Source organism: Amblyomma americanum, chromosome 6, assembly GCF_052857255.1.
Source record: "Amblyomma americanum isolate KBUSLIRL-KWMA chromosome 6, ASM5285725v1, whole genome shotgun sequence".
NCBI classification, from domain to species: Eukaryota; Metazoa; Arthropoda; class Arachnida; order Ixodida; family Ixodidae; genus Amblyomma; species Amblyomma americanum.
Window position 1 is genome coordinate 183,884,088 of NC_135502.1, and position 20,329 is coordinate 183,904,416.

Below are 20,329 nucleotides of genomic sequence, written 5' to 3' on the forward strand. Positions count from 1 at the left end.
AACGTCCCAAGACCCCACGCCGTACATAAATGTCAACATGTCTTTGAGTCGTTATATGCTCCTATCATAATCGAGCTCATGTTCGTAGCCAGGAGCATAACGGATGAAGAGAGGTTGAGGACAGTTTTCTCATGGAATGTACACAAATATTCACCTATCATTAGGTCTTGAGTTAATGCGAGTTTGGGCCGGGGGGGGGGGGGGGGGGTTGCGGACGGAATAGTGATACAAGACTGAGTTTGTTCGTGATTCGGAGTAGAGTGGGCTGTGGCGGCCGGGTAATATAGCAGGCATGCGTCACATACCGTAGCTCGTACGTCGAATAAGGCGGCCGCCTCGTTCGACAGGTGCAGTCTGGGAAACTAGCCAGCGGGAGTAACGATCGGCGTTGTGCGTTGAGTCTTTTTTCTCTCTATGACTGTCATTAGTGATGGCGAGGATGTTCGGACTAAACTACGTGGCGCGCCTTTCTCTGTTTTCTCTAAAAACTCGTGGTATTTTGAAAGTATACCGTCACACTTTGCAATCGCCTGCTCCTTCCCTTTTGTTGCGCTCCGTTTCCGCGCGGACCGGTGTCTAAGCAGATTATCTGGACGACGATTAATTTTCCCCTCCGTTGCGCTTGGAAAAACACGCCCTTTTTCGTTTTGTCCTTTATGCTCCTAGCACTTTTCGGGCGACACTTTCTGTGCTGTGCGCTGCCATTATGCGGTGCTTTTGCGCGATTAACTGCGGTAAGTGGTTTGTAAATGGCTGCACAGTATTTATCAAACATTGAAGACAGCTTGGCGGCTTGCGCATGAAGCAGTAGAAACATAACATTTGAAGTACTTTTGTTCCAAACATCGATGGCGTTATTGGCAAGGCATTGATTACTCGTGTTTAAATAACTCTTTATTCAGCATCTTGGGTTCCTCCTGCTTGCTGCTATTTATTTCTATGTTTGTGCTGGGTTTATTTGCACTGTCCGGGTTAAATGTCTCTGATACCCCATCCAAGCTCCGAACCGTGCCGTGCTGCATGCGGGCGCCACCTGACGATGCACTAGTGGTGTCGAGGCCGGTGCGGTGCTGCGGTAAAAAAAAAATCAATTCTTATGCTCAGCGCGCAATATTTTATACTGCATTTCTTTACCTCTTAAGTTATGGACATCTGTGTTGTACTTACAGATCCACGACAGATTCTGCCTTCTACTTTGCGCGCAGATGCGTCCTGTCGACAGAATATTTCATGATTTTGTGAAGATCCGCAGCAGACGAAATGCTCTTTCCAGCTTCTGCATTGATGGGCCTATCATTAACTGTGATGCATGGAACGCAGGCTCGCAAAATGCGTGCCTCTCAGGACGTTTCTGCCGCATGGGGCAAGTTTCAACGCGAATGAGTAACGGCTCCCGTTCAGCTGAAAATCTGGAGTCGTAAGTAAAAAATTCGCGGAGAAGCAATGTAGGTGACCCACCTAGGTTACGTGACCTTGAGGCGTCCTCACAACCTGGCCACCGGATTGTGAGCAAGCTGACCACTGTGGCAGGTGGCAGTTAAATTAGACGGTCGCGATAGGTTGCTCGAGGAGAGCAACCTGGCTGTTACAAGCCCCCACCGGTGGAAACACCTGCCATCGCAGAGCAATGGGACATCACCTAACTGCTGCGCCAGCAGTGGTATGAAAACTCGTAGGAATCTATGAATGTAGAGAATGACCAATTCCGCATATATAGGCATAGCCCCATTAACGCTAATGTGGCATACCAGCTATACTGCATCATTACAAGGCCTAGGAAATCACTGATTGTGGGCGACTTCAACGCCCCTAGCCAGCTATGGGGCTATCGTAAGGAGGAATTGCGCGGACGCATGCTGACGGAGTTGGCGTCCACACTGGGGCTCACCCTCCACACTGACCCGGCATTTCCAACGCGCGCAGGCAACTCAGTGACCTGAGACACATGCTCGGACCTCACCTTCACTCGCAACATAAGACACGCTGATTGGATCAACACCGAGGAAACCCTCGGCAGCGACCACTGCATCCTCAACACCACTGTTTATACACGCCCCCTCAAGCGCCCCACCACACAAGCACACATCCCCAATTGGACCACCTTTCGCCAAAATTTCCCATCCGACGCCAACACGAACATCACAAAGCAAGGCTACACGAATTGGTCCCAGTTAGTCATATCGCACTTTCGCTCCCACGAGAAGCAGATACAGCTCACAGAGGCAGTCACGGACGTGGACAACCACCTCCTCCACCTCTGGCAAGCTCGCCGCGGCCTTACGCGCCGCTGGAAGCGCCAGAAACACAACAAGAAGCTCAAAGCGCGCATTGCGGACCTCATCCGGCAGGCAGCAGAGTACGCGGCCCAACTCGCTGACTCCAACTGGGTGGAACGCTGCAACACGGTGGCTAGGCAAATGTCGAGCTGCAACACATGGCGGCTCTTCCGAGCCCTCATCAACCCAACGCAGACCCGCAGAGAAACGCACAAGCAACTACACAAAGCCATGCACTCATTCCAAGAAAATACAAAGCAGTTGGCACAGGCACTCCGGGATCGCTACCTGTGCGCAACTCAGGACGGCCGCACATCGGCCTTTTCCTACGCAGGCAGGGAAAACTCGGAGTTGGACAAGCCTTTCCAGCTTCACGATCTGCGGGCCAGTCTGGCCATAATGAAGAGGGGCACCGCGCCGGGCCGGGACAAGGTTACCGTCAAACTTTTGGCGAACCTTCCTGATTCAGCGTACCAGTGCCTTCTAGAATACATTAATGCGATCTGGACGGGGGAAACCCCCCTCCCCATTGACTGGAAGACGGCCCTTGTCATCTTCATCCCGAAGGCCGGGAAACCAATCGACACGGACAACCTCCGCCCCATCTCTCTCACCTCGTGTGTGGGTAAATTGATGGAGACGATGGTACGGGATCGGCTGTCCGAATACCTCGAACAACACAACACCTTCGCGGACACCATGTTTGGATTTCGCCCACACATATCCGCACAGGATGTCCTGCTCCAACTCGACCGCGAAATCTTGAACCCCATCACATACCCCCAAAACGACAAAATTGTCCTCGCGCTCGACCTGAAAGGAGCGTTCGACAATGTAACTCACGAGGTCATACTCACACACTTGAGTCAAACTCACTGCGGCATCAATACCTTCAATGACGTGAAGCAATTTCTCACGGACAGACTATCATACATCAAAATACAGGACCAAGAGCATGGACCTTTCCTGCTCGGCACGAGGGGGACTCCACAAGGCGCGGTGCTGTCCCCTCTGCTATTCAACATAGCAATGATGCGCCTATCTGCCCTGCTGGGTGCCGTCGAAGGGGTCCAGCACGCGCTGTACGCCGACGACATCACCCTCTGGGCTACGCAAGGATGCCTAGGGGACATGGAGACCAGCCTGCAAACGGCCGCCAGCATAGTGGACCGCTATGCCCGGGACTGTGGTCTGCAATGCTCCCCGCAGAAATCGGAATTCGTGCATCTGCGCCCCTCGCGCACATGCTCGACACAAATCAATCTCTCCCTGCAAAGCGACCCCATTAACGAATCCAAAGAAATCAGAGTCCTCGGATTCTTCATACACAACCAGCGACGCTGCGACACAACACTCGCCAAGCTCCGGCAGGTGGGGGACCAGGTGGGCCGCATGGTCCGCCGGGTTTCCAACAAGCGCGGTTGGTTACGATGCAAAGACGCCTTACGGCTGGCGAACGCATTCGTGACCAGTCGAATCTTGTATTCGACTCCCTACCTCCACCTGCGGAAACAGGAAGAGGATGCTCTCGAGGTCATCCTCCGCAAAATCATGAAACGCGCGCTGGACCTCCCGGTCTCTACCTCTACCAGCCACCTCATGGGACTGTGGATGGTGAACACTTTCAGGGAGCTTCGGGAGGCCCAGCTCACCAACCAATACACTCGTCTCACAAAGACAGGGTCGGGTCGCCGCCTTCTAGCCCGACTTCACATCCAGCACACCCAATTCACAGAGGAGAGATGCCGCCTTCCCGTATACTGGAGACGCGCCCTCCACGTGCGGCATCTCCCAACCAACATGTCCAAAGAGGGCCATAATGGCAGGCGCCAGGCGCGGGCGGAAGCCTTGGACCGCCATTTTGGGAATAAACCAGGAGTCTTCTACGTGGACGCCTCCGGCCCGGACCCCAAGGGATGGTACACGGCCGCGGTCGTCCACGAGGGCAAAACAGTAGACGCCCTTACTGTCAAGGCCCAGTCAGCAATTCACGTGAAGACGTCGCCATCGCCCTGGCAGCCTCCGACTCCTCCTCCAAATACATAATCACCGACTCGCGAGGGGCTTGTCGAAACGTCAAGCAAGGGTGGGCTACTCCCCTGGCTTATCGCATCTATCAAAATTGTAGCCGAGACTCCGATCCTGCGCACCGATCTATTATTTGGGCTCCAGGTCACCAAGGCCTCCACGGAAACGAAGCAGCCGACGCCGCCGCCCGCGCGCTCTCTCTCCGGGTGTTTCCCTCGAGACCCGACGTTGACCAGGACTCCGATTTCAATCCGGTTTACACTTTTAAGGAAATATGCGATTACTACAAATCCACCCACCAAACTCTTCCCACTCCTTGCAAAGGGCTGGGGAAGGCCAACGAGCGGGTACTCCTGCGCCTGCTCACTAACACGATGCTGTGCCCGGCAACTCTAAAGCATTTCAATCCTCAATTCGACGGCGGTGCTCACACTGTGAGGAGGTGTCGGACACCTACCACATGGTGTGGGCCTGCCAGCAGAACCCATCCCTACCCCCTATCCCAAACCCCACCCTAGAGGACTGGGAGGCGACCCTGTCCGGCTGCTGCACCCTCCAGGCCCAAAGGGCCTTAACGCAGCGTGCCCGGGCTGCGGCAACTGCCAATGGGGTGCCTGACTAGGCATCCCCACCTAGTGGTTGTAAGGGCGTGACCCTTCAGGTCACGGACCCCAACACCTCTTTCTCTAATTAATAAATGTTTTTACCACCACCACCGTCCTTTTTCGTTTTGTCCTTTATGCTCCTAGCACTTTTCGGGTGACACTTTCTGTGCTGTGCGCTGCCATTATGCAGTGCTTTTGCGCGAATAACTGCGGTAAGTGGTTTGTAAATGGCTGCACAGTATTTATTATACATTGAAGACAGCTTGGCGGCTTGCGCATGAAGCAGTGGATACATAACATTTGAAGTACTTTTGTTCCAAACATCGATGGCGTTATTGGCAAGGGATTGATTACTCGTGTTTAACATAACTCTTTATTCAGCATCTTGGGTTCCTCCTGCTTGCTGCTATTTATTTCTATGTTTGTGCTGGGTTTATTTGCACTGTCCGGGTTAAATGTCTCTGATACCCCATCCAAGCTCCGAACCGTGCCGTGCTGCATGCGGGCGCCACCTGACGATGCACTAGTGGTGTCGAGGCCGGTGCGGTGCTGCGGTAAAAAAAAAACAATTCTTATGCTCAGCGCGCAATATTTTATACTGCATTTCTTTACCTCTTAAGTTATGGACATCTGTGTTGTACTTACAGATCCACGACAGATTCTGCCTTCTACTTTGCGCGCAGATGCGTCCTGTCGACAGAATATTTCATGATTTTGTGAAGATCCACAGCAGACGAAATGCTCTTTCCAGCTTCTGCATTGATGGGCCTATCATTAACTGTGATGCATGGAACGCAGGCTCGCAAAATGCGTGCCTCTCAGGACGTTTCTGCCGCATGGGCCAAGTTTCAACGCGAATGCGTTACGGCTCCCGTTCAGCTGAAAATCTGGAGTCGTGAGTAAAAAATTCGCGGAGAAGCAATGTAGGTGACCCACCTAGGCTACGCGACCTTGAGGCGTCATCACAACCTGGCCACCGGATTGTGAGCAAGCTGACCACTGTGGCAGGTGGCAGTTAAATTAGACGGTCGCGATAGGTTGCTCGAGGAGAGCAACCTGGCTGTTACAAGCCCCCACCGGTGGAAACACCTGCCATCGCAGAGCAGTGGCACATCACCTAACTGCTGCGCCAGCATTGGTATGAAAACTCGTAGGAATCTATGAATGTAGAGAATGACCAATTCCGCATATATAGGCATAGCCCCATTAACGCTAATGTGGCATACCAGCTATACTGCATCATTACAAGGCCTAGGAAATCACTATTGTTTATGTAAACTTATATTTAATTATGGAGTGTAGCGCTCCGTAGCGACACTCGGCTTATGTGAGATGCCGTAGCGAAGGGCTCCTGAATAATTTTCGGCACCTTGGGCTCACGTCCGCAGACATTGCACAACACGCAAGCGTTTTTGTAATTCGCCTTCCTCGAACAAGCGGCCGCCGAGGCCAGGATCGAAACTGCAATGCTGGGACCTCCAGCCGGACAGCAAAGCCACTAAGTCACCGTGGCGGCACAATAGAAATTGTGGTTATGGCGTAATACTGCAGGGGTTTTTTGCATACATCAAAACATTCTTGCCATGTTATGTGTACGCATGTAACGCTTTAGCGAGTTTTCATAGTACGAAAGATTATTTATTCATCAAGGCACAGAATGGCCGCTTCTCTCTGTCTTCGCTCTATTCCATTTTGAAAGGTTTTTTCGCACATATTAATAAAGAAATATTGAGTAAATCATCGGTTTCAGTTGCGACTGATGTGTCCCGGCAGTACTTTATCGCCTTTAAATTACGGAACTGTCGTGCCCACTTCCCACATGACTCACGTGAAGAAAGCATCACACCAGGAAGCCAAACCGCACTCACAACTAACTTATTTCAAGAAGGTGTGCTGAATAAAAGGCTTGAGCTGCATATGCGCGGACAGACTAAGCAGAACAAAAGGCAGATAGTCACGAGCAAAAGGGACTACCTAGGCCGAATACTGATCATAAAACGTTTTCAGACGGAGAAATCGACTGAAGTGTCAAACTAACTAGGCTTAAATATTATTTACTTATTTCTTATTAAAATTATTTCTTATTAATCTTATTCCTTATTAAAAGTGCCTGAGAAAAATAGTTCTCATAATCGTTATTTTCAGTGTCCTTCCTGTTGTTATCTGTTTCCAAATATTTGTACGACATCGTGACCCACAAATGTCGCAAAAACACGCACCTCAATTGGGCGATGAGGCCGGCCAAAGGGCGCTCAGGAGAAAAAGCGTGCCGTGTGCAGAGCTGGTAGCAAGCGGGTGAGGAGAGTCTAGGAGGAATACGCGCTGGAGAGGAGCGCCGCTACTTTAAATTTTTCAAGAGGCTTTAATTTTATAATAAGTGAGTAATTACTCATTGGCATCCACCCAAGCGCAGCCATATGGCTGTAAAGGAAGGCTGTACAGCTTTCTCAGACACATCGCAGTTAAAGAAAAATTCTACCTGATCCGGGAGGAATTTTCTACTCCACCTTGGGGGGTTACCCTTAAAACATTTGGCCTAGCTTTAGTTTTATTCTTCCTCTAAAGGCGGTTGTGACTCAGATTTATCCGGGTCACTTGCGGCGTGCAACTGTCCTAGCGAAGCGTTCGGTCAGCAAGCGAGCTTCAGACGTCTGGGTCGGCCTCCTCTTCTACCAACGAAGCTGAGTGTGGCTGCCACGCTACAATTGCGTCCGGGTGGAAACGGAGACATCCTGCTGACTTAAGAAACAAGCACCATAGGCGGTCGACGTACACTGTTTCACGGCCGCGATGGCGCGCATCCAGGGGCGGTTAAAGTGGTTCGGCAACGGAGTTCACTGGAGATGTCTGGCAGGTAACATGGTAGGTGCCTTGGTACCTTGAAGGGAGTTTTGTGGAGAAGCAGGGGCCATTTGGCGGAGCCCATACTCACAGTGTGAGACTGGTGTATACGACGTAAGATGACTGGCTGGGCTCGAAAGTATTTCTGGTGATTATGATCCTCGGGGCTAGGAGATTGAGCAAGCTGGCGGCATTCTTCAGCATATGCGGCTGCTTCAGAAAGGGTCATAGACTCGGACTCATCAGGGTGACACGGACACGCGTTATCCACACTGCAAGTCGGCTCTCGGCTTTAAAGAAAGAAGAACGCAGGGAAACAAGTTGTGCTCTGTGTGGCAGCATTGTAAGCGTTTGTGACAAAAGAGAGAATGCGGTCCCAATTTGAGTGGTCAGTTGAACCATACATACCAAGCATATCGCTCAATGTGGGGTCAAGCCATTCACTCATGTCATTTGTTTGGGGGTGGTAGGTCGTTGTAGAGCGGTGAACGATGACGCATTGTCGAAGAGGTGCTTCGACGGTGTCTGCGAGTAAGACATAGCCCCGGTCGCTGAGAAGTTCCTTAGGAAAACCATGGCGCAGAACGAGATGATTCAAGATGAAAAACGCAATGTCTTGAGCAGAGTGGATGGCAAGGATGAGTTTTCTACGCAGTGGATGAGGTGATCTATCACCACGATGACCCAGCGGTGGCCAGCCGTAGTGATGGGAAGGGGACCGTAGAGATCGATGCCGACGCGGTCGAATGGGCGCGTGGGGCAGGACAATGGCTGCAGCGCAGCGGTGGAACAGCGAGGATGGGTTGGTGGGTGAAACGGCTCATTCTCAGCCAGTAGAAGCGGAGTCGAAGGAGTGTGTAAGTCTTCACCAATCCGGCCTGGGCGCACTGGAGGTCGGCGTGGAAAGAGGCGGATATGTCGGAATGAAGGTGCCAAGGATTGACAAGGAGCCATTTGCGCCAGTCGGGAAAGTAGTTGCGGCGTTACATCAGGCCGTCCCGTATGGCAAAGTGGCGGGCTTGACGCTAGAGGTGCCGAGCGTCCGGACGTGGCAGTGGTGTACATAGGAAAGCGCGGAGTGAAGTGATCCTGAGGTCCTGGTGTTGTTCAAAAGACATGTCGGCCATCTCTACAGAAGAGGAGTCACTGCTGCCGAGGTATGTGGAGGCGGAGTCACAGGGGAGAGGTGAACCGGACATAGGGGCCGGCATTGGAATGCTTACGGCCAGGGCGATACACGACTCAAAATGTAATATTCTTTTAAACGCAGCACCCAACGAGCAAGACGGACAGAGGGGTCCTTGAGGGTAAAAACAAGCAAAGTCGCAACAAATAATGAGCGGCCATATAAGTAAGGTCGGAATTTTCCAACAGCTATAGATGATCGCCAATCACTCTTCTTCCATTACGGATTCATTCTTTCCGGCATTGGTCAAAGTACGCCTGGCATACGCAACAACATGTTCGAGCAGCCTGTTTTCTGTTGGACAAGAACAGCACTGATGCCCACGTAGCTGGCATCAGTGTAAATTGCCGTGCGTTGACTGGAGTCGAAATGGCGAAGTATCAGAAGGGGCACCAGATGGCGCCGAAACGTTCTAAAGGCGTCATCACATGCAGGTGCCCAGGACGAGAGGTTAGGGTCACCGAACATCAGCCCAGTCAGAGGAGACAGGATGGCAGCAAAATTCTGAACGAAGCGGCAGAAATATCAGCATAGGCCTATGAAGCTACGCACCTCTCTACGGGAAGTGGGTCGTGAGAACTCGGCGACTGCACGAAGGTTCGTGGGATCAGGAAGAAAGCATTCTTTTGAGACGACGTGGACCGATACAGTAAGCCGCCGGGCAGCGAACTAGCACTTCTCCAGTTTCACTTGCAGGCCGGCGTCGGTCACACATTGCAGGTCACATTCCCGGCGGACCAGCTGGGATAAAAATTCTCTAGGAAAGACGATGACATCGTTGAGGCAACACTGACACGTGTGCCACTTGAGTCCGCTGAGAACTGTGCCCATCATGCGCTCTAATGTGGCCGGCGCATTGCATCAGCCGAAGGGCAGGTTGTTAAATTCGTAGACCCGTCGAGCGTGACAAAAGCGGTTTTCTGCCAGTCAGCAGCTGCCATTGGCACCTGCCAGTATCCGGAGCGCAGGTCCAGTGAGGAAGAATTCCGCGCCTTGCAGGCAGTCGAGGGCGTTGTCAATTCGGGGAAGTGGTTACACATCTTTTCGGACAATCTTGACCAAGCGACGGTAATCAAAGCAAAAGCGGATGTATCCGTTCATCTTCCTTACGAGAAGAACAGGGGACGCCCATGGGCTGTGGGAAGGCTGGATGACGGCGGGCTAGAGCATGTCATACACTTTGGTAATAATGTCACGTTCAGTATGTGACACGTGATACGGGCACTGGCGCAAGGAGCATGCGTGCCGGAGTCGATGAACTTGACGACGAATGTGTGGCCTAGTAATGTGTGCGGGACGTGGAAGGACAGACGGAAACGCTGAAGGAATTCGGTGAGCTGATCTCGTTGCGCTGGCGAAAGGCTAGCATCAGTAGTTCAGGGAAAAGCAATCAGAGCAGTAGGTGGGTGGAGCAGTAGGTTAATCGAGGGAATATCTGGGCTTGTACTTAAAGAACCGAGAGTTCAAAACATAGATGCCAGTCTTTTACGCTATGTCTGTTCATTGACTTTAGCAAAGCCTTCGGCTCACTCAACCACAGCATTTCAATGGAAGTGGTTACACATCTTTTCGGACAATCTTGACCAAGCGACGGTAATCAAAGCAAAAGCGGATGTATCCGTTCATCTTCCTTACGAGAAGAACAGGGGACGCCCATGGGCTGTGGGAAGGCTGGATGACGGCGGGCTAGAGCATGTCATACACTTTGGTAATAATGTCACGTTCAGTATGTGACACGTGATACGGGCACTGGCGCAAGGAGCATGCGTGCCGGAGTCGATGAACTTGACGACGAATGTGTGGCCTAGTAATGTGTGCGGGACGTGGAAGGACAGACGGAAACGCTGAAGGAATTCGGTGAGCTGATCTCGTTGCGCTGGCGAAAGGCTAGCATCAGTAGTTCAGGGAAAAGCAATCAGAGCAGTAGGTGGGCGGAGCAGCAGGTTAATCGAGGGAATATCTGGGCTTGTACTTAAAGAACCGAGAGTTCAAAACATAGATGCCTGTCTTTTACGCTATGTCTGTTCATTGACTTTAGCAAAGCCTTCGGCTCACTCAACCACAGCATTTCAATAGGTAAGCTACCCCGGTAGGGAATACATTGCGGGCCCCTTCAATTTAAATGTGCCATACCATTTAATTGTTCTATACCATGTGTCCGTACAAATAATGTTGACTGAACTTTACTACCCCTGTAGTAAAGTTGTCAAGGCTAAGTGCCATAGGCTAAATGATGTACCGCTGGGTAGGGTCATCGGCCCGCTATTTTTCAACCTACATATTAATGATATAATGCATTTTGCCAGGTGGCGCCCAGGAAAAAGACGTAGAGGCTGGTGGCGCTCGGATTAGCGGACGTTGAAGTACGCTGTCTCCCCTCCGGAAGGACATGCTCCCGAGCCCGGTCTTACCGGGTCCCTGTTTTGTCGCCAACATCGCGACAAATCTGGTGGAGGTAGAGGATAGGTCTATGTCCTGTACCCCAACGGTTAGACGGAGCTCCAGCCCTATACCCTACGACACGCGAGATCACAGTGCCAGCCGCCGGATTCGAGGCTTACCACCCGAGCTTGCACCACTCGGTATGTCCACGGAACAACTTGGCGCCACCCAAATGCCTGGCACGACCACCTCATTGCCTGGCGTGACAACCTCCTATTTCACGCTCCAGAATCCCAGCATTCCGAAGATCTTCCTTGGCGTCATCTTTGAAGATATGGAGGACTTATTGCCGCACTAAGAGGGGAGTTGCCGTGTTCAACCAGTGGGATGAAGCCGCCCAGCTCAGGAGCGTGTACTTAAGCCTGAACGACGACGCACGGACATGGTTCAAAAACCGCGAAGAGCGGTTGTCTTCATAGAGTGAGTTCCGGCGTCGTCTCCTGGAAACTCACAGCAACTCTGATGGTCGTGAACGGGCAGAACGCGCTCTGCAATCCCACGTTCAGCTCCCGAATGAGAACGTTGCAGCGTATGCAGAGGACATGACGCGCCTATTCAAGCGCGCAGGCCCTGCAATGTCCGAGGACAAAAAGCCGCGCCATGTCGTTCGTGGTTTCAAAGAGCAGCTTTTTTGGTCTTGTCCGCAGCCCTCCGAAGACTGTCGCCGAGTTTCTCGCTGCGTTTTTGATGACTGAGAAGGTTCTTCGGCGAAGAGCGTCCGCGTACGATCGACCCCTGTCCGCCGCCTCCGTTTCCGGCGAGTTACCATTGCACGGGACCGGCGCCTTAGGGCTGTTCCACATGCTGCGACTCGAACGAAAATAGTAGTTATTGTAGTTGACGCCGCAGTGCGATTTTCGGTCAGGGCTTTCATATGCGAGGCGTATCCAAGGAAATCTCTTGGAGGGACAGGCAGGCTTGCTTGATGTTTTCATAGGCAACCCATGATTAAATGGGACAGAAACGGTGCACGAAGTGTGTTGATGATGATATGAACACTGCATTTTTAGATGCAAGGCAATATTTTGTATGTCCTAATTAGAATAAACAGACTTGCTTGCACCGCGGCAACAGCTTCCACGTGACGGCACGCCGTCTCGGCGCTCTCCATTGGTCAGTCGCAGAGCGAATGCAGCGTCGGTGCGACCGAATACCTACCGGACGGAACACGATCGCAAGCCGTCTGCGGCTAGACCGACGGCCCTCCCCAGTCTCAGACCGACAGAAGTCGCAGTGTCGCAGGCGAAAATAGCTTCTATGTAAAACGGGCCTTTCTGTTGCGCGATCTCATCCGTTAGATTTTGCGTGAAGAATTACGGCAGCTGTACGTAGCGCATCGGTCAGCTCCCAGCTCCGTAGCGACCGTTGTCCGCGAGGAGGTGCAGCAAGCCCTGCGGCCGCCCTTTCTTGCCGATGAGCCTCGCCCATCCCCTCCTCCTGTCTCGCCGGAGCGTCCTTTCACGCCTACGCCCTGCGGTGCCTTGCTCCTTCTTCGGCGTCCTTTGTTCCGGCTCCTGCTGAGATGCCGCGGAAGCCTGCACTCGTGCTGTAGTACAGTCGGCGGCAAAAGTCTCTGTCACACGGGTTCCTAAAACAAAGCTCATAGCTCAGCTATTAGCCGGTGGCTGCAGACAACACCTGTAGAGAGGAAAGAACGAAATATTCACTTTAATCTCCTCAAGTTTTGTCTCCAGCCGCAGCAGAACTATTAGCTTCGTTTCAAAAACACGTGGTCCAGAGACTTTTGTCTCCGACTGTACGTGGAGGCTCCTCGACCATCAGCGCAAAAAGCCGACGTAGCGCAAACCCGACCAAAAACCACAATGCTTCCACTGTGGTGAACCGGGTCACCTCTAGCGACACTGCCCCTGCCGCCGTCTGGGCTTCGAGGGTTTCCGCCTATTCTCCTCGACCCTGCTATGGCGAAAGACCCCGGGCAGGCGAGGAATTCCTTGAAGATCAACGCTGGCTTGAGTAACGGCGGCCGCAGGCTCGTTCCCCATCGCCCCTGTGGTCGTCCTTCAATCCCCAACCACGAGTTTTTCCCGAGCGGAGCAAGGCCGGTCGCCCAGCCCACGACGGGAAAATTGAAACAAGAGACCTTAGTGGGCAGGCTTGCTACAAATAGTTGTGCGGGAGAGCCCCAGCGACGCGCACACGACATGCCGACGCCGGTTCCGAAGTCCGCGGTCACCGTTCACTTCAACATATCGGCGCCCAGTCGACATAAGGGCGCTTCGACCGTTACGAAGTAGGCAGTCCCCGATCCCTCCGACACGTCGACGCTGACGCATGAAGACGCATTGGCGATTCCGAGGCCCGTTTGTACCAATCTCTTCGATACACTGACGCCAATACATCGCACACGCAACGCCAACGAATTACCGGTGGTACGGCGTGCCGTCAACGCCGCATGTTTCCGATCACTTCCTGCTGTTGAGTTCGGCGAATTTGGACATGGGGAGGATTCCCTGAAAACCTCCGCAAAGGTGAATGAGCCCTCTGAAAGAAACGTGGCTGCAAGAATGTCGGAAGCAGCGACGATAATAGCGTCCCCACGTGTTCAAACATGCCATCGGGTTGATGAACGGAGTGTTTTCCTCTTCAGTCACGCTGGGGTTGAAAAATTACCCGAGAGCTGCACCTTCGACATAGGTTCCACGTTCAGGTCATCAGATGATGAAGTACAAGATCTTTCAACCCCTACTGGGAGACTGCCCGCGTTCCTGTGTCACGCAGGCGCCTTCCTGTTCCACATGGGCGCAGTCCGGACCCACATGCGCGCTGATATGCTTGGATAGGACCAGGCGCAGACCATCCCACCGCTGCCAACCAGTTGATATCCTTGGTTATCAGGACCGAGGTATTCACCGCATGACGATGAACTCTGCAGTCGACGGAGGGAAACCTTCCGGAGGGTTGGTAAACTTGAAGGTTTACTTACATATTTACCACAGAAGCAGGAAGACCAAAAGTCAGAGATGAAGTGCCGTGATACCAGCCAAATTGCGGCTTAAATACAGTGGATATTCTCTAGGCACCTAGCTAGGGAAACCGGTGGCTGATCAAGTGTCCAATGGGCAGACACTCTTCATAGTCTCCGCCCTAACCCCGTGACCGCTCCGCCCTCACAAGCACGTGCACAGGCGATAAGAAATCCTGGCGCCTTGAGGTCCTGGAGTGCGGTTTCTGACGGGTTGATCAGGGGAATAAGGTCGTTGGCTTTGTAGGCGGTGATTCCCTCCATGGAAAGATACGTCCTGACGGTCCCAGTGAATTCCAGAGGGTAAGGTGAATCAGCCGTGTCCTCCCCAGCTTTGTCTGGCCGCGCAGGTGCAAGCGAGCGGGGAAGGTCCGGCGCCTTTGTTCGGGTCTTTCTGCCGGTCCACGTGAGGGCGCAGTTCGGGAGAAACGCCGCATTCCACATCCCGGACGAAGGGATTAGAGGCCTTTCGTCACAGCTCGCCGTCGCGAGCAGCCGTCCCTAATCCTCTTCTCAGGACGACAGCACCTTTGGTCAAACATAGTTCGATGGCGCCTGCCGGGCTCGCCTGTTCCCGCTGTCGGGGCCTCCGATCAGAACAGCGCCCACCTGGAGGCCGTGTGGACGACAACGTGACCGGGTCCTCTTCCCTTTCCATCGACCGAGCTGCGAGAGAACATCAGGACCGGCCTGCCGTGGGTGGTACCATCAGTGCCATCGTTTGATTGGACATCATTTCTTCAAACTTTACTTCCCAGCTAGGGATCTGGTGAATACGAAGAGTAACCGGCTGCTGGTTTGGTACCAAAAGAGAGCCCCCTCGTGAGAGATACCCTTTGCTGGGAGAGACTCCCGACTGCTAAGAAGCGAGACTCCCGACTGCTAAGAAGCTCCCTTTACTGAGAGGCACTCTCTTTTGCCCTTACTTGTACATTATTTAAACATTCTTTGTATAAAGTTTTCCAAGTTTTCTTCCTCCGATGGTCCTCGTCTCTTCTCCGGCCCAGTCACGCTACCTGAATCCCAACAACTGGATGGCAGCGGTGGGACGTCCGCATGAAGTTACCGGCTCCAAAGGACCTCGGCAGCTACAGGACTGACGGGCGTCAGCTAAACCTTGGCAGTGTGAGTGTCTAATGTTTACCCGTTCATTTGCCAGACCGTACTAGCACAGGCAGATGCTAGGCGCGGATTCTTGTTGACTGGGAACTTTATTTATAGAAACTGTTCTGTTCACTTCAAGCCAGGGCTTTTGTTTTAGTGGGCTTGCTAACGCATGGTGGAACTCACGATGGAGAAGTTAAAAGTGCAGGAGCTGGTCGAAATTGTCCAGGAACTGGGGATTTCGCTACCTTCTGCGCTACGTTCGCTGCGTTCGGCGTTCTGCGCTACGTTCTAGGTTATGCGGCAGGAGGAGGTGACTGTTGAGAAGGTCGACGAGGCTTGGGAAACGATTGTTGGACGCAAAGAAGAGCAGAAAAGACGGGAGTTGTGCGAGCAGAAAGAAAAAGAAGACCTTCGGTTAGCTCAAGAAAGACGGGTGTCGTTCGAGCAGAAAGAAAAAGAGCTTCGGTTGGCTCAAGAGAAACTGGAGGTCCGTGAGGCAGAAGAAAAAGCGAGAGAACATGCTCGAAAAATGAAGGAGCTAGAAATCGCGTCGAACGGAAGGAATATGGCGCATGTTAGCCTTGTAGCTTCGGTAGAGGAGCAAGGGAGGCAGAGATTGCAGTATCTAGTGTCACCATACCGCGTGGGAGGCGATATTGCACTCGGCAGTCAGCGGCAATCCGCTTCGTTGTCTAACTCTGCTTTTCGCTCTTGGCAGGCCGATCAGGTGTGCTGTGATCTTCAAAGGGGCGGCTGCGTCCACGCGGCGATCTCGGACGCTTCCATCAGGATTCCCCGCTGCGCATGCGTTCACCTGGGCGGATATCATCCACGTTCAGTCGACAAGCCCAAAGTGCCCGGATGCAAGAAGCCGGGCGGAGGATCAACGTGGTGTCTGCCACCAGCTATATAAACCGTTCAACACACAGGCATCACCGCGTTCAGCGGCAATCCGCTTCGTTGTCTAACCCTGCTTTTCGCTCTTGGCAGGCCGATCAGGTGTCCTGCGATCTTCAAAAGGGCGGCTGCGTCCACGCGGCAATCTCGGACGCTTCCATCAGGATTCCCCGCTGCGCATGCGTTCGCTTGGGCGGTTATCATCCACGTGCAGTCGACAAGCCCAAAGTTCCCGGATGCAAGAAGCCGGGCGGAGGACCACGTGGTGCCTGCCACCAGCTATATAAACCGTTCAACGCCCAGGCATCACCGCAGTAAGCGGCAATCCACTTCATTGTCTAACCCTGCTTTTCGCTTTTGGCAGGTGAGTTTCATTTGCCAATTGTTGTAAGTGGTTCTACTCTATGTTTTTGCTCCTGACTGCAAAAATGCCTGACACATGCTCTTATTGCACCAAACCTGTTGACGGGAAGTGTTTGACTTGTTCTCTTTGCAAAAGTAGTTACCACTTTGGAAATAACTGTCCTGCTATCACGAAAAATGCGTTTTCAAAACTGTCCAAACAATTCAAGCAATCAATCCGACTCAGATGATAGTGGTGCTTCTTTTGGTCATGAATTCTCTGCAGGTAACAGCAAGCTTGACCAACTGAGAGTTACGGTTGAAGCACCCACAACTAAAGTGGAGGAACTGCTTCAATTTAAGGCAACAGGTGAAAAGATGGCTGAAACTGTCACTGAAATCCAAAGTCAATTGAGTTCCTAATAAATATGACTCGGTTATGTCCACCATGGAAGCTAACCAAACTGAGCTAACTCAGCTACATGCCCGAGTGGAATCACTTACCGAGACTGGTTGCTCAAACTGAGATGCTAAATAAATCAAGGTGTGCAGTTAACGAACTTGAACAGTACAGCAGGTGATGCAACTTTGAAATACATGGCCTCCATACCAACCTATGAGAATTTTGTTTCTTTTATTGGCGATCTAGCTCAGAAACTAGAGTTTCTAGAGTTTGAAGCTAATACATTGCTTCAATTTATCGAATACCAGTCAAGGACTGTTTGACTCCCCCTATCCTTGTACAGATGTGTGACATGGCATCTAAAGAAAAATGGCTTGCCCTACGGACCAAGCTTCGCAAGCTGCCTACGTATGAGTCTCATCCTCGGCTGTATTTCAATGAAAATTTGACAAGGACAAACAAGGAGCTTTTCCAATTGGCCAGGTTTAAGGGAAAAGAAAAGCAGTACAAATTTTTTGGGACACGTAACGGCAAAGTTGAATTCTTGTCACTAACTTCTCCTTATCGTTCGACATTTGACGTATTTGTATTGACAAAAATTAATATTCCAGCTGATATTTTCACTCAGTACCAATACCGGAATACCAAGCAATTTCATGTACACGACCTGCAAAAAAAAAGGGGCGGCGTCGCAGTTTTTGTGAGAGACAGTTGGAGCGTTACAGAGCTAAATTTGGACTTCCAGCAAGCAGAAGTAGCATTGCGTATGAGCACGCCAGCTCTCTCTTTGATACTTCTTGCAGTTTACCGACCCCCCTGCTTCAATGGCAGGCTTTTGTGGCCGAACTTGACATCGCCCTCTCAGCTCACTCCCATGAAGACAATATCTATGTAATGGGCGATGTTAACATAGATACCTTTCGCCTATCTAAGGCTCTTGTCGCAGATTATCTTGATCTGTTATCAAAATGGGGACTGCAACCAACTATCCAGAAAGCAATGCGAGAAGAATTTTTGCCGGGGCAACTTGTCGTCTCTTGCATCGATCTTATAAATATAAGAGCTCCGAATTTCGCCCGTACAATCTGCCATCGTCCAAGCAAAGCTGTCAGATCACTACTTTGTTTGTTGCTCTTTAACCAGGAAATCGAACCCTCCAACAGCGGATCGCGGTAAAAGAGAAATAACCATCTGTGATCCCAAAATCATCTACAGACTGGCATCGGAATACGGTTGGGAAGTGTTCTTGGAAAACGCGTCCCCGATAGACATTTATGATAAGCTTGTTGAACTATTGCATGAATGTAGGAAAGTGGCTACTCGAGTGGTTGAAATCAGGCAGCGCAATAAAGAAAGCTCATGGATGACCTCAACAATACTATCAGCTATAAAAGAAAAAGATTTACTCTGGGCCCAGTCGAAAAGGGCACCCGCTTCTCTCCTGCTACGGGCAAAGTTTAAGGTGGCAAGAAATAAAGTAAATTTAATGATTCGGCCGGCTAAACGAGTACATTTTCGTAACAAGTTTAAGAATGCAGGCTCAGATACCAGAAAAACTTGGTCTTTGATTAATAATCTAAGAGGTGTCAAAAGGCGTGGCAATGTTGGTAAGGGTTTTGAATCTTATTTCGGCACTGATGAAGAAAGAATAGCTAATGAATTCAATAAGTTTTTCTCTCAAGTTACGGGTAGCGCACCACAGCACCCCTTGTTTTGTACTCTTACGAACACCACAGTCGAAGCTGCACACCTACCTTTGCTAAGTGAGGATGAGCTAAGTTCAATTATTGTTGGTCTTAAACGCAATAGGTCGGTAGTAATAGATGGCATTTCAGCTGATGATCTGCGAACCTTGTTCGACATACTTTCATCTTTTATTTGTCTTGCCTACTGCACTGTTGTTAGCATAAATCTCAGAATGCTTCAATATGCACAGTCAATTTAGTCGGAGGCTGTAATCTGTGCTTTCGAGTACCAGTCCAAAACTTGGCACAGTACGACAGCTGACCCACAACTGGCTTCATTGCTGAAAGAAACTGCACTGGAATACATTTTTGAACATGGAAGTGAATAAAGCACAAAGGAAAAAAAACTACTCATCTCACACCTGAACCCAAAAAGTCACAACGGTTCTTATTTCAAGTGTATAGCAAGCAGTTCTGAACACTTCAGGTTATGAAAGAGACTAGCAGGAAGGCACCTTGTACATATGCATTAAGACGCAGAACAACCGTCCCAGTGGCACTTTGGTCATGGTAAAAAGTATCTGAGCGCAAAACGGATGCATACGAGCACGTATAGTGCATACGTATCAGACGCTAGGCTCTTGTCCTAGTACTGTCACAAGAACAATGCCAGTGCGCATCAGGAACGTGAGCTGCAACGTGCCGCCGTCGACGCTGCTGCTTTCCCCGCTCAAGGGAAATTCCAGGAGGCGGCGACTGCTGCCAGGCGCCGACTGGCGGGCTGTGAATTGCTGAGGTATGTTGTCGTCAACGTCGTCGCTGTCAATCCCAATGCCCTCGAAAGCTCCTGCCGACTCCTTGGAGGCTTCACATTGTGCGGCAGGTCGCACTGCAACGAGCTCGGGGACCTTACATTGGGCGGCAGGTAGTGCCGCTTTCCTGGTGGTGAGTATGCCCCGACGGGCAACGGCACTGTGGCGCATCGCAGCGTCGGTAGCGAAAGAGCAGGTCCTCCAAAGCGTGAGGCTCCTGCTCTAAGGAAGCATCCTGTTCAGGCACATTGATGCCGTGTTCCTGCATTTCTCTCTGAAAGGCCTCCTGGTTTTTGCAGTGGCCACAGCGGAAGAACTAGTTGTCGGGAATCATGGCCTGGCGCTGCTGGATGCACACTCGATGGAACAGCTGCCTGTGTCACTACCACGCTGAAGACAGCAAAAAAACATACTTAAAGGCGAGTTGCTATCGCTCTTCAACAGCATCATCTCAAGTGGCATGATCCCAGCCAACATGACAGCGGCTATAATTACCCCAATTCACAAAGGTGGTGCACGTAATATGTATGAGAATTGTCGTCCTATTTCAGTCTTGCCCTGTTTGACTCAAATATTAGAAAAGCATCTGCTGTTTACAATGACAAGTTTTTTAGATAAGCACAAAATCGTGTCACCGCGTCAGTATGGTTTTGTACAAGGCAAAGGGATGGAAATGCTTTTGGAGGACTTCTCTGACATGTTAAATCAATCTTTTGAAAGTA

At 51.3% G+C, this 20,329-nt stretch overlaps 1 long non-coding RNA gene across 1 annotated transcript in view; it reads left to right on the plus strand.

Moving 5' to 3' along the window:
• Nucleotides 1-20,011, plus strand: part of LOC144095068 (uncharacterized) — a 103,564-nt gene extending 83,553 nt beyond the window's left edge. The window contains exon 3 of the long non-coding RNA XR_013306694.1: nt 19,907-20,011. This is a non-coding gene — a long non-coding RNA (uncharacterized LOC144095068). The remainder of the gene's footprint in view (nt 1-19,906) is intronic.
• The last annotated feature ends 318 nt before the right edge of the window (nt 20,012-20,329 follow it).